Raw genomic sequence first — 11828 nt, 5'->3', positions numbered from 1 at the left:
CAGGTATTCTGTCTTTCATCTTCTGCTTGGAGGAGACAGTCACACTATCTTTTGCATCGGTGTAGCACATTTTTGCAATGCGTTATGCAAGAAAGTCTTTACAAGAGCTCTGAAAGGAAGCACAGAGTTACCATCTCCCATGTTACAGATGAGGGAGAAGCTAAGACAAGGGAAGCAGCTTGGCTAAGCTGATCCAGGAAGTTCATGGCCCAGGTGAGACTTCTCTGTTTGCTTTGTTTGGCACTCCTGTTACATCAGCTCTAGAATACAACAACCTGTTAAGGAAAAAGACCATTTGGAGGAATGGCTGAAAAATGCCTGCAAATTAGCAGGAGTGAGTAATCCTACTTAACACTTCAGCAGCTTCCTCCTACATACCCAGGAGAAGAAGGAGGTGTCAGAGGAGCAGAAGAATGATTCACAGCCCAATCTTATGCATGTTTACATGGAAGTAAGCCCCACTGTTTTCAATGGAGCTGACCATGGGCATAGCCAGGATTTATTTTTTTGGGGGGGGGGCAGGCTTTATGTTGTTGGGGGTGCAGAACTGAGTTAACTATGGTGCAATTGGTCAGATAAGTATTTTTATTTATTTACTTGATTTAGGGGGGGGGGGACACAGCTGCTATGCCCATGGAGCTGAGGGATTTAGGACTGCAGCCTTGGAATAAGCCACTGACCAACCAGTCCCTTGCTTTAGGACTAGGAATAGGCAAATCTCTATGTTGGTTTCTCGTTTTTCCATTCTTAAATTCCGTTCTCCACATTTCCACATCAGTTTGCAATTATTTTTTGTTAAGCCCTTTTTAAAAAATCTGCATTTTAGTGTGAATTTCTCCTAATGCACACATTTGTTGTAATTTTCACTATTATAACACACATTTTTGTTATTTTCAATAAATATATGCCTTTTTAGGAACACTAGCAATTGCATTTTTGTACACATTGCTTAACTAGATAACTACATTTCAAAATTCAGAGAAGAGCAACTATGGAAAGAAGGCTCTCAGTCAACAGTTTGCACATTATTGTGGAAAGTGTGATTTTTGTAAGTTTGCCTTTAAATGCAAAACTGACAAACTTTCCCCCTCCTCCTACTCAAGACCCAGCAAACCTCAGCAAGCCAAGTACCCTAGTATTGCATAAACCAGAAATAATTTCACCTGGAGAGGGGGCTACATTGAGCCAAAATATATGTGACAAATTTGGGAGCCATGTGACTCTTCTAAAAGTGCTATTCTTGCTGCTTAAAGCAAAGTTTTTAAAAAAGAATTCTGTGTATATTATTGGAGGGAATATTTATCTTATAATTGACTCCAAAAGCAAAGCTGAAGCCTGTGGTTTTCTTCAAGCAGCTTCTCTGCTTTCAGCACAGTAATTTAGCTTTGGTTGCTTTCGGTGTACAGGAGGCCAAGATGGTGCCATCTTCCCACCACTGAATTGCAGAAAATCCAAACAATCCCTCCACCTGCCCACTAAGCAGCAGTTGGAGCTGGCACTAGAAACACTTCTGCTCCTGTGCAGAACGGAAGTCAGGAAATTCTGAATGCAAGTTTTGAATGTGCATTGCAAACTGACTTTTGAGCAAACACTGAGCAAGAGCCAAACTCTACATTAAGAGAGACTCAGCGCTGCCGATCTTCCTTGTCAGAGATGTCAATGCCTCGTGGAGGTGGTAGACCTGCCTCTGTGTTGTACTACTTCAGACACAGGTAGGTAAGCATTTGATCGCATGACCTTGCAAACCAAAACTAGAAAATGAGCAAGTTGGGGAGAAGGCTAAGCTAGAATCATTTTTTTCCTGACACCTGGGCTTTGTAGACAGCATGCATTTAAAGCATGTGACTTCCCCCAAAGAACCCTATTTTAAGGGTTCTGGGAAATGTAGCTTTGTGAGGGGTAAACTACAGTTCCCAGGATTCTTTGTGGAGGAATGTATGCTGCATATGCCACCATAGTTTTCTACATGGAGTTTTCTTCCCTTCTAAAATGGATGAGTGATTTATCCTACAAACTCCCACCTGCTGTAAGAGATGATGCTGCCCAGATGCCTCTGTCTGTGGTGTAGTCATAATTTGGTGAACCGGGTTCGCTTCCCCGCTCCTCCCATGCAGCTGCTGGGTGACCTTTGTTGTGACGTGGGGTTTGTGATTTCAGCTCTCTTGACAAAACATGCTGGAGACAGTTCTCTAGTAACAGCTCTTTATTACAGTGAACAAGACTGAAGACTGAGGAGAGGAAAGCTACATTTATAGGGACAGGGGACTAGCTAGGAAGGGATACATTTTGGAGGGAACAATATCAAGCAATCACAGTGCTGCCTTTTGGAGGAAACCAATAAGACAGAGGATCCAAATACAGCAGCTTAAATGAACCAATAGTAGCTGTACCCTCTGGAACCAAAAGGCAGTTACCTTATCCTAATGCAAATACAGACAATAATAATACAGATATAAAATCCTTCGACTCAATACACAACAACCTTGGCCTAGTCACACTTCTCTGAAGTCTCTCAGCCTCACTCACATCACAGAGGGTTTGTTGTGGGGGAGGAAGGGAAAGGAGATTGTTAGCTGCTTTGAGACTCCTTAAGGGGAGTGAAAGGTGGGATATCAAGTCCAAACTCCTCCTCCTCCTCGTTAAGCCCTACACCTTATATGTGAAAATGCCCAGCTGTTAACATATAATGTAAATGAGCACTCCTGGCCCCTTGCAAACTACTGCCATTGCTACTTGAAACCACATGTGTGAAAATGCATCTTCCTGCTTGGACGAGCTTGCTGGTTATGTAAGCTGTGTTTGTGCTGACTGAGAACTGTAGATCTCTCTCTCTCTCTTGCTGCAAGCGCTCTCCCCCCTGCCTGTTCTTCTGCCTTTATATGTGGTTGCCAGGTTGCAACCTGGAGGGTCTCTCTGTGCCTTTACACCATTCCTTGCACCCTTGCGTGCTCTCCTACCTGCTGTGCTGTGCATCTGGTATCTTGCTTGCGAAACCAAGGGGAGAGATGGATGGAGGGCAAAAGGACAAGAGAAGGAACAGGCAAGAGAAGCCATGGCTCACTTCATTGGTCGTTTTAAAAGCGTATAGCAAATTGACCTGGGAAACACCCACCCCTTTCCATTTATGTTCTCTCTGCACTTTAAATGAATGCCAGTTTTAGACTGACATTTGCTTGTACAAATGTGGTCTTTCATGACAGTAGGACAAGAAGAAATCAAAAAGGCGATGCTTTCCCCATCATCACATTTTCAAGCCAGGAAGAGTGTCACTTCCTAAACTGGTGCATGGTGGGCTGCGTCTGAATGCACAAGGTTGTGGCCAGTTCTAAATGCTGGCAACTGGTTCTTGTCTCTCTAAAAGCTCCGAAGTTAGGCAGCATTCAGGAAGTGCAGCACCAATAGAATTTCCTCTGAATTTTGAAAGGAACTTCAGCAATAGTGTTGCCAGCACAAGGCAGAAGTGTGGGGCACCACCAGGCAGAATGGGGAAGGTCCACAGTTTATTGGTAGAGCATCTGCTTTCCATGCAGAAGGTCCCAGGTTCAAGGCCCACTGGCATCTCCACGTACGGCTGGGGAGACCCTGCCTGAAATCCTGGAGAGCAGCTGCCAGTCAGTGTGGACAATACTGAGCTAGATGGACCAAGGGTCTGACTCCGTGGAAGGCAACTTCCCTCCTATAAATGAGCATGAGCCACCGCCACCCCAGGCAGCAGGGTTGGCTTACCGCAATTTGAAGCAAGTGAAATAATACACAAATCACCAACTAAAGAGGTGGGGGGAGAGGAGGTTCTGTAAGACCATTAAGTCCAGAGTGCAAAATTGCCCAGTGTTCCCACTGAACATGAGTCTTTTTTATATATAATAAATTTTTATTAGTTTTCAATTTAGGCCAATATTAGCCTCAGTATAACAATACCAATTTATAATACAATTATTAATACCAATCATTCAACTACTGAATTAAATAATTTAGTTAAAGTTGCCCCCATGTGGTAGATTTGATGATTCCAATATCTTTAATTCTGTGTTCCAAAATCTTATTAGTTTCATTCCGATCATCATAATAATCTCTTATACAACAATTACAATATTAATAACTTCTATTCGTGTTGACACATTAAATGATTTATAAAGCTTCAAGTGAGGAATAATAATAATAATAATAATAATTTATTATACCCCACCCATCTGGCTGGGTCTCCCCAGTCACTCTGGGTGGCTCCCAACAGAATATTAAAAACACAACAAAACATCAAACATTAAAAACTTCCCTAATCAGGGTTGCCTTCAGATGTCTTCTAAAAGTCAAATAGTTGTTTATTTCCTTGACATCTCATGTCACAGGGAGGGAACCGCCAGAAGGCCCTTGGTGCTGGACCTCATCTCAAACTATATCCTTGTTCATGCTGTGTGTGGCAATTATTCTGTTCATGGTATTTCTTCTTGTCCTTGTAAGATGTTATGCCTTTCCCTCAATTGTTACTGTTATTCATCATGCCTTGGGCGGAGCTGATATCCAGAAATTTTCCCATTGCTCTGTCTCATGCTTTGTTGTTTTGCACCAAGAGCTTTAACAACAAATGCAAAAGTTGCTCTGTCTCAGTAAATAAACTGTTTTCACCATTTTTCCTCTCGGCCTGGGATGAAGAGCGGTCTGTCAAACTGCAGATGACTCAATAAAGAAGCTTATCAGTTCCTTGGCAGCACACAGACTCCTTTCATCCTTCCTTCCAGCTGAAGATATATGCCCAGTTATCCTTCCAATTAAATTAAATTCTAAGCCCTCTTAGCGTTATTCAGTTCACTTCATAGATAATAAAGTTTCTAAGTTTCCATCACAAACCTTTTGCAAAATAGAGCTTCCCTCCATTTTTCCTTATTTTTACACACACATATTTATAATCCAATTTCTTCCATCCTCATTTGTACAAATATAATTTGAACTAACATTCAGAGGAGGGTTGTTGAATCCTAATTGTAGAGAAGAAAACTTTAAATAAAGAAATCGTAGGCTCCCCTCCCCCCACGTCTTTTGCACTGAATGAAGTCTTATCTCAAATTCAAACCTTAAATCTGACATCAGAAACCACAAGACAGAGAAACCAGTAGGAGAACACTTCAATCTCCCAGGACATTCTATACAAGATCTCAAAGCAGCTTTTTTATTGCAGTCATCAGCAGTCGTTAACAGCCATCTACAGGTTTACCACTCCCATCACCCATTCCCACCCCCCCACCCTCTGTATATACATAAGGGTCTGACTTCTGTTTCAAGTGTATCTGAAGAAGTGTGCATGCACACGAAAGCTTATACCAAAATAAAAACTTAGTTGGTCTTTAAGGTGCTACTGAAGGATTTTTTTATATTTTGCTTCCAATCTTAAAGCTCCGCAGTTTGTGATCTCATCTCTTCTAGCATGCACCTGTACTTTAGTCCAATTAAGCTCTAATTAACAGGAGAATCTCTGCTTCATAATGGCAGCATTGGAGGGTTTTTGCCAGGCGAAGGGCTTTTGCACTCAGCGCCTCCCTGCCCCCCACATTCCATGCGGGAGTGAGAGCCAGGTACCAAGACAAAATGCGAGTGAAGCCAATTCCCACTGTCCCTGGGGGGAATTTGCAAGGATGATTTACCCTCAATCATGGGGGCTGCCTCCATTAAGGCAGAGCTGAACCAGAAGCCCCACTAAACATGAGTCTTGTCCCTTTTGGAAAGTGGTCACTCTTAACTAGATGGGATATTCATTCAGCTACACCTTGCTTCAAAGTGTGACAATAGGGAGCATGAGAGGGAATTTTAGCAGATGCAGTTATTCCTCAGCCCTGCACGGTGTGCTGCTCTTGCCTCAGTTCTGTCTTCTACACTACCAAATTGGCAAGAGCCCTATTGCTTCCTAACGCCATAGCTCACTTCCTGCATTTTTTACATAGAAGGTAAAAATCCCTGCCTGCTTCTTACATTACTGCAGTCCTGGATGGGAAACATACAGGGCAAACCTTTCCCCTCACTAGAGAGAGACAACATGGCGAAACCTGGCTCCCTGAAGGCCCAGGGGCCACCTGCCCTCCTCTGAGCCTTACTCTCTGGCCCTTGGCACCCTCTGCAAGCCACACACTGACTCTCGGCTCCCACTCCACATCCTCCTGGGCTGCTTTTGCCTGACTAGAATGTGTGCTTCAACTATGATGAGCCTGGATACATAGAATCATAGAGTTGGAAGAGACCACAAGGGCCATCCAGTCCAACCCCCTGCCAAGCAGGAAACACCACCAAAGCATTCTTGACATCTGCCTGTCAAGCCTCTGCTTAAAGACCTCCAAAGAAGGAGACTCCACCACACTCCTTAGTAGCAAATTCCATTGCCGAGCAGCTCTTACTGTCAGGAAGTCCTTCCTAATGTTTAGGTGGAATCTTCTTTCTTGTAGTTTGAATCCATTGCTCCGTGTCTGCTTCTCTGGAGCAGCAGAAAACAATCTTTCTCCCTCCTCCATATGACATCCTTTCATATATTTGAACATGGCTATCATATCACCCCTTAGCCTTCTCTTCTCCAGGCTAAACATACCCAGCTCCCTAAGCCGTTCCTCATAAGGCATCGTTTCCAGGCCTTTGACCATTTTGGTTGCCCTCCTCTGGACACATTCCAGTTTGTCAGTATCCTTCTTGAACTGTGGTGCCCAGAACTGGACACAGTACTCCAGGTGAGGTCTGACCAGAGCAGAATACAGTGGTACTATTACTTCCCTTGATCTAGATGCTATACTCCTATTGATGCAGCCAGCGCCGTCTTAAGCGCCCCCGGAGCCGTGGTGCGCCGGATCACTCCGGCGCCCTCCCGCCCCGTTCCGGCGCCCTCCCGCCCCGTTTACCAGCGCGGTGGGCGCCGCGCGGGTGCAACAGGCGCTGCTGTGCGGCAGGCGGGCGGGCAGGCGCAGTTGCGCGGCGGACCGGTCAGCCAGCGGGTGGGCGCAGCTCGCGGCGCCCTCCTGGCGGGCCGGCGCCATGGTGCCCTGCGCCACCGGGGGTCTACGATGAGCCGGCCCTGGATGCAGCCCAGAATTGCATTGGCTTTTTTAGCTGCTGCATGAGAAGGGGGCTCTGCGTGTGGCCTTTTGTGCACAGAAAAGCCACGTCCTTGTGCCGGCACCCATGCCTTTTACCTCTTGGAGCGTGGCCCATGGAATGGGGCTCTTGGCTGGAAAATGTTCCCGACCCCAAGATGCAAGGATGGAGAGCTAAGGACACAATGGCAAGAAGAGGCTCTTTTGGCCATGCAATTCCCTTGATTCCCAGCAGATGGCAGGCACACCCTGCTTCAGAGAGTCAGTTCGCCTCTTGGCATCCCATGCGGACTTGGTGGGTGTTTTGAGGTTGCTGCCAGGATTATGCAACCACCAATGACGAATCCCTCCTGCCTCCTGGCTGAATCACACCTCCCCACACACATCAACGCAGCCTCTCAGAGCCCTCCTCCTCATCCAAGTGCACAGCTGATCTCGGTGGCCCGTTTGTGCTGTGTGAGCGGGGACTGGGGGTGCTTGCCCCCCTGGCGATGCTGCTGCAACCCAGAGAGAACCGAGAGGGATTATGTAGCACAGGAAGGAGGAGCAAGAGGAGGAAGACATAGCAGGAGCCATCCAGGGCCTCTTGCCGTGGCTCCTTCCCTCCTCACCAGTGCTACCAGTAGGACGGGGCTTGCGGTGGGGCGGAGAGATTTCCAGGGTTCGAATGAGCAGTTGGGCTCGCAAACAGAGCGGGTCTAGCTCACCGCACATAAGAAAATAAGAAGAATCCTTCTGGATCAGGCCCGTGGCAATCGCCTAGCATCCTGTTCTCACAGGGTGCCAATGAGAAGGCCACAAACAGGACCCTGATGCGATCGCCATGAGCAAATCTGGGAGCAGGGTTGGCAGCAGCTAAGCAGAATAGGGGACGGGACTGGACCAAAACAGCTGGGCCTGCTCTGGTGCCTGTAACAGCAACACGATGTGGAGCAATGAGCATGTGAAGCGATTCCCTGCCTACAGCATGGAGGGTGAAGCATCGCCAATCACCTGCCACTAGCAGGCATGGCCAAATTTGGCCCTCCAGCTGTTTTGGGACTACAATTCCCATCACCCCTAGTTAAAAGGACCAGTGGTCAGGGATGATGGGTTTGTAGTCCCAAAACAGCTGGAGGGCCAGGTTTGGAGGGACACCTGTGCCTTTAACAGTCCAGGGTCTTCCCCATGCACAGAGTGCTTTTCTCCCTTGCATGAAAAGCTGCCTCTGCTGTGGTTTCCTTTTCTATGCCAACGTGGCCCCTGCTGTCCTCCTTTGAACCTGGTGGGGGGGAGTTAAAAAGTGGGCAACGCTGCCTATGCTGAAGTCCCTGTTATCCAGAGTCTGTGGCATAGGCCCTATGCATTCTGACACATGAAAACCTTCCTTCCAACTCTCCAAACCACGTGCCTGGTAAAGTAGCCAATGGAACCTCATGCCTCAGTAAAAATGGTCAATGTGTTTATTTGAAAATTTAATAAATTGCTATATATATATATATATATATATATATATATATCAATTTATTAAATTTTCAAATAAACACATTAAACAATAACAAAACATTCAACAACAAACACAACAATACACAACAAACACAAATTTTTCTTCTTTTAACATCTATTCTACTATCTCATATTTACTATGCTCTGCCGAGCTTTGACCTCCCTCCCTCCCCTCATTTGGTTTTCTTATCCACTCCTATCTCGCAATTCCCTTACTTCCTCTACTTAAAGTCATTTTGTAGGATTTACTTCAATCCTGCAAGTGCCTTTAAACTTCTACAGTTCCTTTCCATATAATCCACAAATTTACTCCAGTTTTTTTGGAACCTTGTCTCTCCCTGGTTTCGGATCTTGCTAGTCAGTCTTGCTAATTCCGCATAGTCCATCAATTTCGTCTGCCACTCCTCAATCGTCGGCAACTCCTGAATTTTCCATTTTTGGGCTAACAAAGTCCTAGCCGCGGTTGTCGCATACAGAAATAATACTTGGTCTTCTTTTACAATCTCCTGTCCTATAATTCCCAATAAAAAAGCCTCAGTTTTTTTTGGAAAGGTGTATTTAAAAATCTTTTTCAGTTCATTATAAATCCTTTCCCAAAATCCTTTAATTTTTTTGCATGTCCACCACATACGATAAAATCCACCGTCCTTCTCTTTACATTTCCAGCATGCTTTACTACTCATCCTATACAAAAAATGGTCAAGTTTTTAAGGTGTCACATTGTGATGGTTGTCTTCGGTCAGATATATTTTTCTCCTCCTTTGTGTGATTTCTGAAATGTTGAAGGTTCAAATTAGGCACATTTGTAAACAATGAAGTGTGTAAGTGTGTGTGTGTGTGTGTGTGTGTGTGTGTGTGTGTGTGTGTGTGTGTGTAGGAATCCACCCTGCCTTATAAATATGAAACCCTGTCCAGCAGAACTTTCCTATGATCCTGTTTCATGCTTCCCCACCCTGTTTTTTTGCCAGAGCTGAGAATGGTTTTCTTTCTTAGGAAGGGCAAGGGCTTTAGCGGAAGCTGCACTTCCCCTTCTCTCAAAGAAGGAAGCCAGATCTGGCGCCAAGATCATACTGGCCGGAAGGCCTGTTGATCTGGGGCAAAAGCCGCCATGGAAACAGAAACAGCATTTTTAGTGCAAGGAGTGGCATGTTTGGAGGATGTTAATAGGTGGTACCAGAGGTGGGGGGATGGGGCTATTGAGGAGATGAGCCTACCCTCCATTTCTGAACTTCTGTCATTCACACATGCTGTTTTTTTCTTTTTCACCCACCTAGAAATATACTTTGCCTCCACATAATTTTTTTTCTGGTGCTGCCCCTGAGAAGGATCCTTACTATGCTATGGTTTAGTTCAGAGTTTTCCAAACTGTGTGTCGTTAGTGCAGAGGTCCCCAAACTAAGCCCCGGGGGGCCAGATGCGGCCCAATCACCTTATAAATCTGGTCCGCGGACGGTCGGGGAATCAGCATGTTTTTACATGAGTGGAATGTGCCCTTTTATTTAAAATGCATCTCTGGGTTATTTGTGGGGCATAGGAATGCGTTCATATTTTCCCCCAAAATATAGTCCGGCCCCCCACAAGATGTGAGGGACAGTGGACCGGCCCCCTGCTGAAAAAGCTTGTTGACCCCTGTGTTAGTGTGTCCGCTGCAGCGTGTAGATGTGTTGCGTAAACACTCCCTGCTCTCCTCTCAGGGCTGGAAAGGGGTTAGTTTAACCCAGGCATCCCCAAACTTCGGCCCTCCAGATGTTTTGGACTACAATTCCCATCTTCCCCGACCACTGGTCCTGTTAGCTAGGGATCATGGGAGTTGTAGGCCAAAACATCTGGAGGGCCGCAGTTTGGGATGCCTGGTTTAACCTCTGGTTTGCTAGTAAAACTAAATTGCTGTGTTGCAAAATGATGTACAGTAAGTCTAAAAAGTGTGTCAACATGAAAAGTTTGGTAAGCTTTGGTTTACTCTATGTATGCCTTTTATTTCAAGGGTTGAGCACAGGGCAGCAGTGTTGCATAAGCTCGCGGCGCCCAGGGCAGGCTTGTGCTGGAGGTGGGGCATGGAGGGTGAAGGAGCCCACCAGGGCACCCCAGCGCACACTGCCGACCCCACCGGAGCGACCCCACCCCAGAACCAAGCAGGGCTGGACTGTGCCACCTGCCCACCCATGCAGGGGGGAGCCTGGCTAGCTGATGTGGCACTTGGTGGGTGCGAACCAGAACTTGGCGGAGCATGCTCAGAAGTGACTTTTGATGCTGCTTTGCCCAGTTCCAAAATGGCCGCCACGCCAGAAGTCACACTGCAGCCATTTTGGAACTGGGCAGAGCAGCACCAAAAGTCGCTTCTGAGCATGCTCCGCCCACTTCCAAAACGGCCGCCACGCCAGAATAAACCGGGGAAAAACAAAAAAATCTGTTTTTTCAGCTAGGAACAGCTGGGAAAACGGGGATTTCCCAGGGAAAACGGGAGACTTGGCAGCTATGCATGCCGGCACCCCCAGTGGGGCCCAGCCCAGTGCTCCTCTACATGAGCAAAATCAAATCTTTAGTGATAAGGAAAGTGACCTCAGCCACACTGTGCATTTAGCACATTCTTATACCTATTGAATACCGGTAATCATGGTTTCTTCCAAAGAATCTTGGAGAACTGCAGTTTGTTGGAGTGCTGTTAGGAGACACCTCACAGAGCTACAGTTCGTAGCAACCTAAAAAAACTACAGTTCCCAGGATTCTTTGGGAGAAACAATGACTGTGTTAAAGTGGTTATAAGAGTCCTTTAAATTGTATGCTCTGCATGTGACCAATGCAAAACCTCAGAGTGTCCCTATTTTCCAGGGACATCCCTGATTTAGAGAAGTTGTCCTGGTTTCTGATTTCACCCCGGGATGTCCTGCTTTTCCTTAGGATGTCCCTATTTTCCTTGGAGAAATGTTGGAGGGTATGGAGTTATCTGACCCCCGAGCCATCTGAAGGCAATTCTGTATAGGGAAGTTTTTAAATATTTAATGTTTTGTTATGTTTTCATATATGTTGGAAGATGCCCAGAGTGGCTGGGGCATCCCCAATCAGATGTGTGGGGTATATATAATAAAATTATCATTATAGAATTGAACGTCCCTTTTTTCATCGGAGAAATGTTAGCGGGTATGCCAGGGATGTGAAAATGCATAGAAAAGTGTGGGATAGCAGTTGCTTGATGGTGTTGTATAACCTCCCCACGAGCCAATCAGAATGAGTGCCTAAGAAACAACTGACTTAACCTCCCCACAAACTTCATGCAAACCA

This window comes from Zootoca vivipara, chromosome 15 (genome assembly GCF_965207765.1).
Source record: "Zootoca vivipara chromosome 15, rZooViv2.hap1.1, whole genome shotgun sequence".
NCBI lineage: Eukaryota > Metazoa > Chordata > Lepidosauria > Squamata > Lacertidae > Zootoca > Zootoca vivipara.
Note: the sequence above shows the minus strand (reverse complement) of the source record.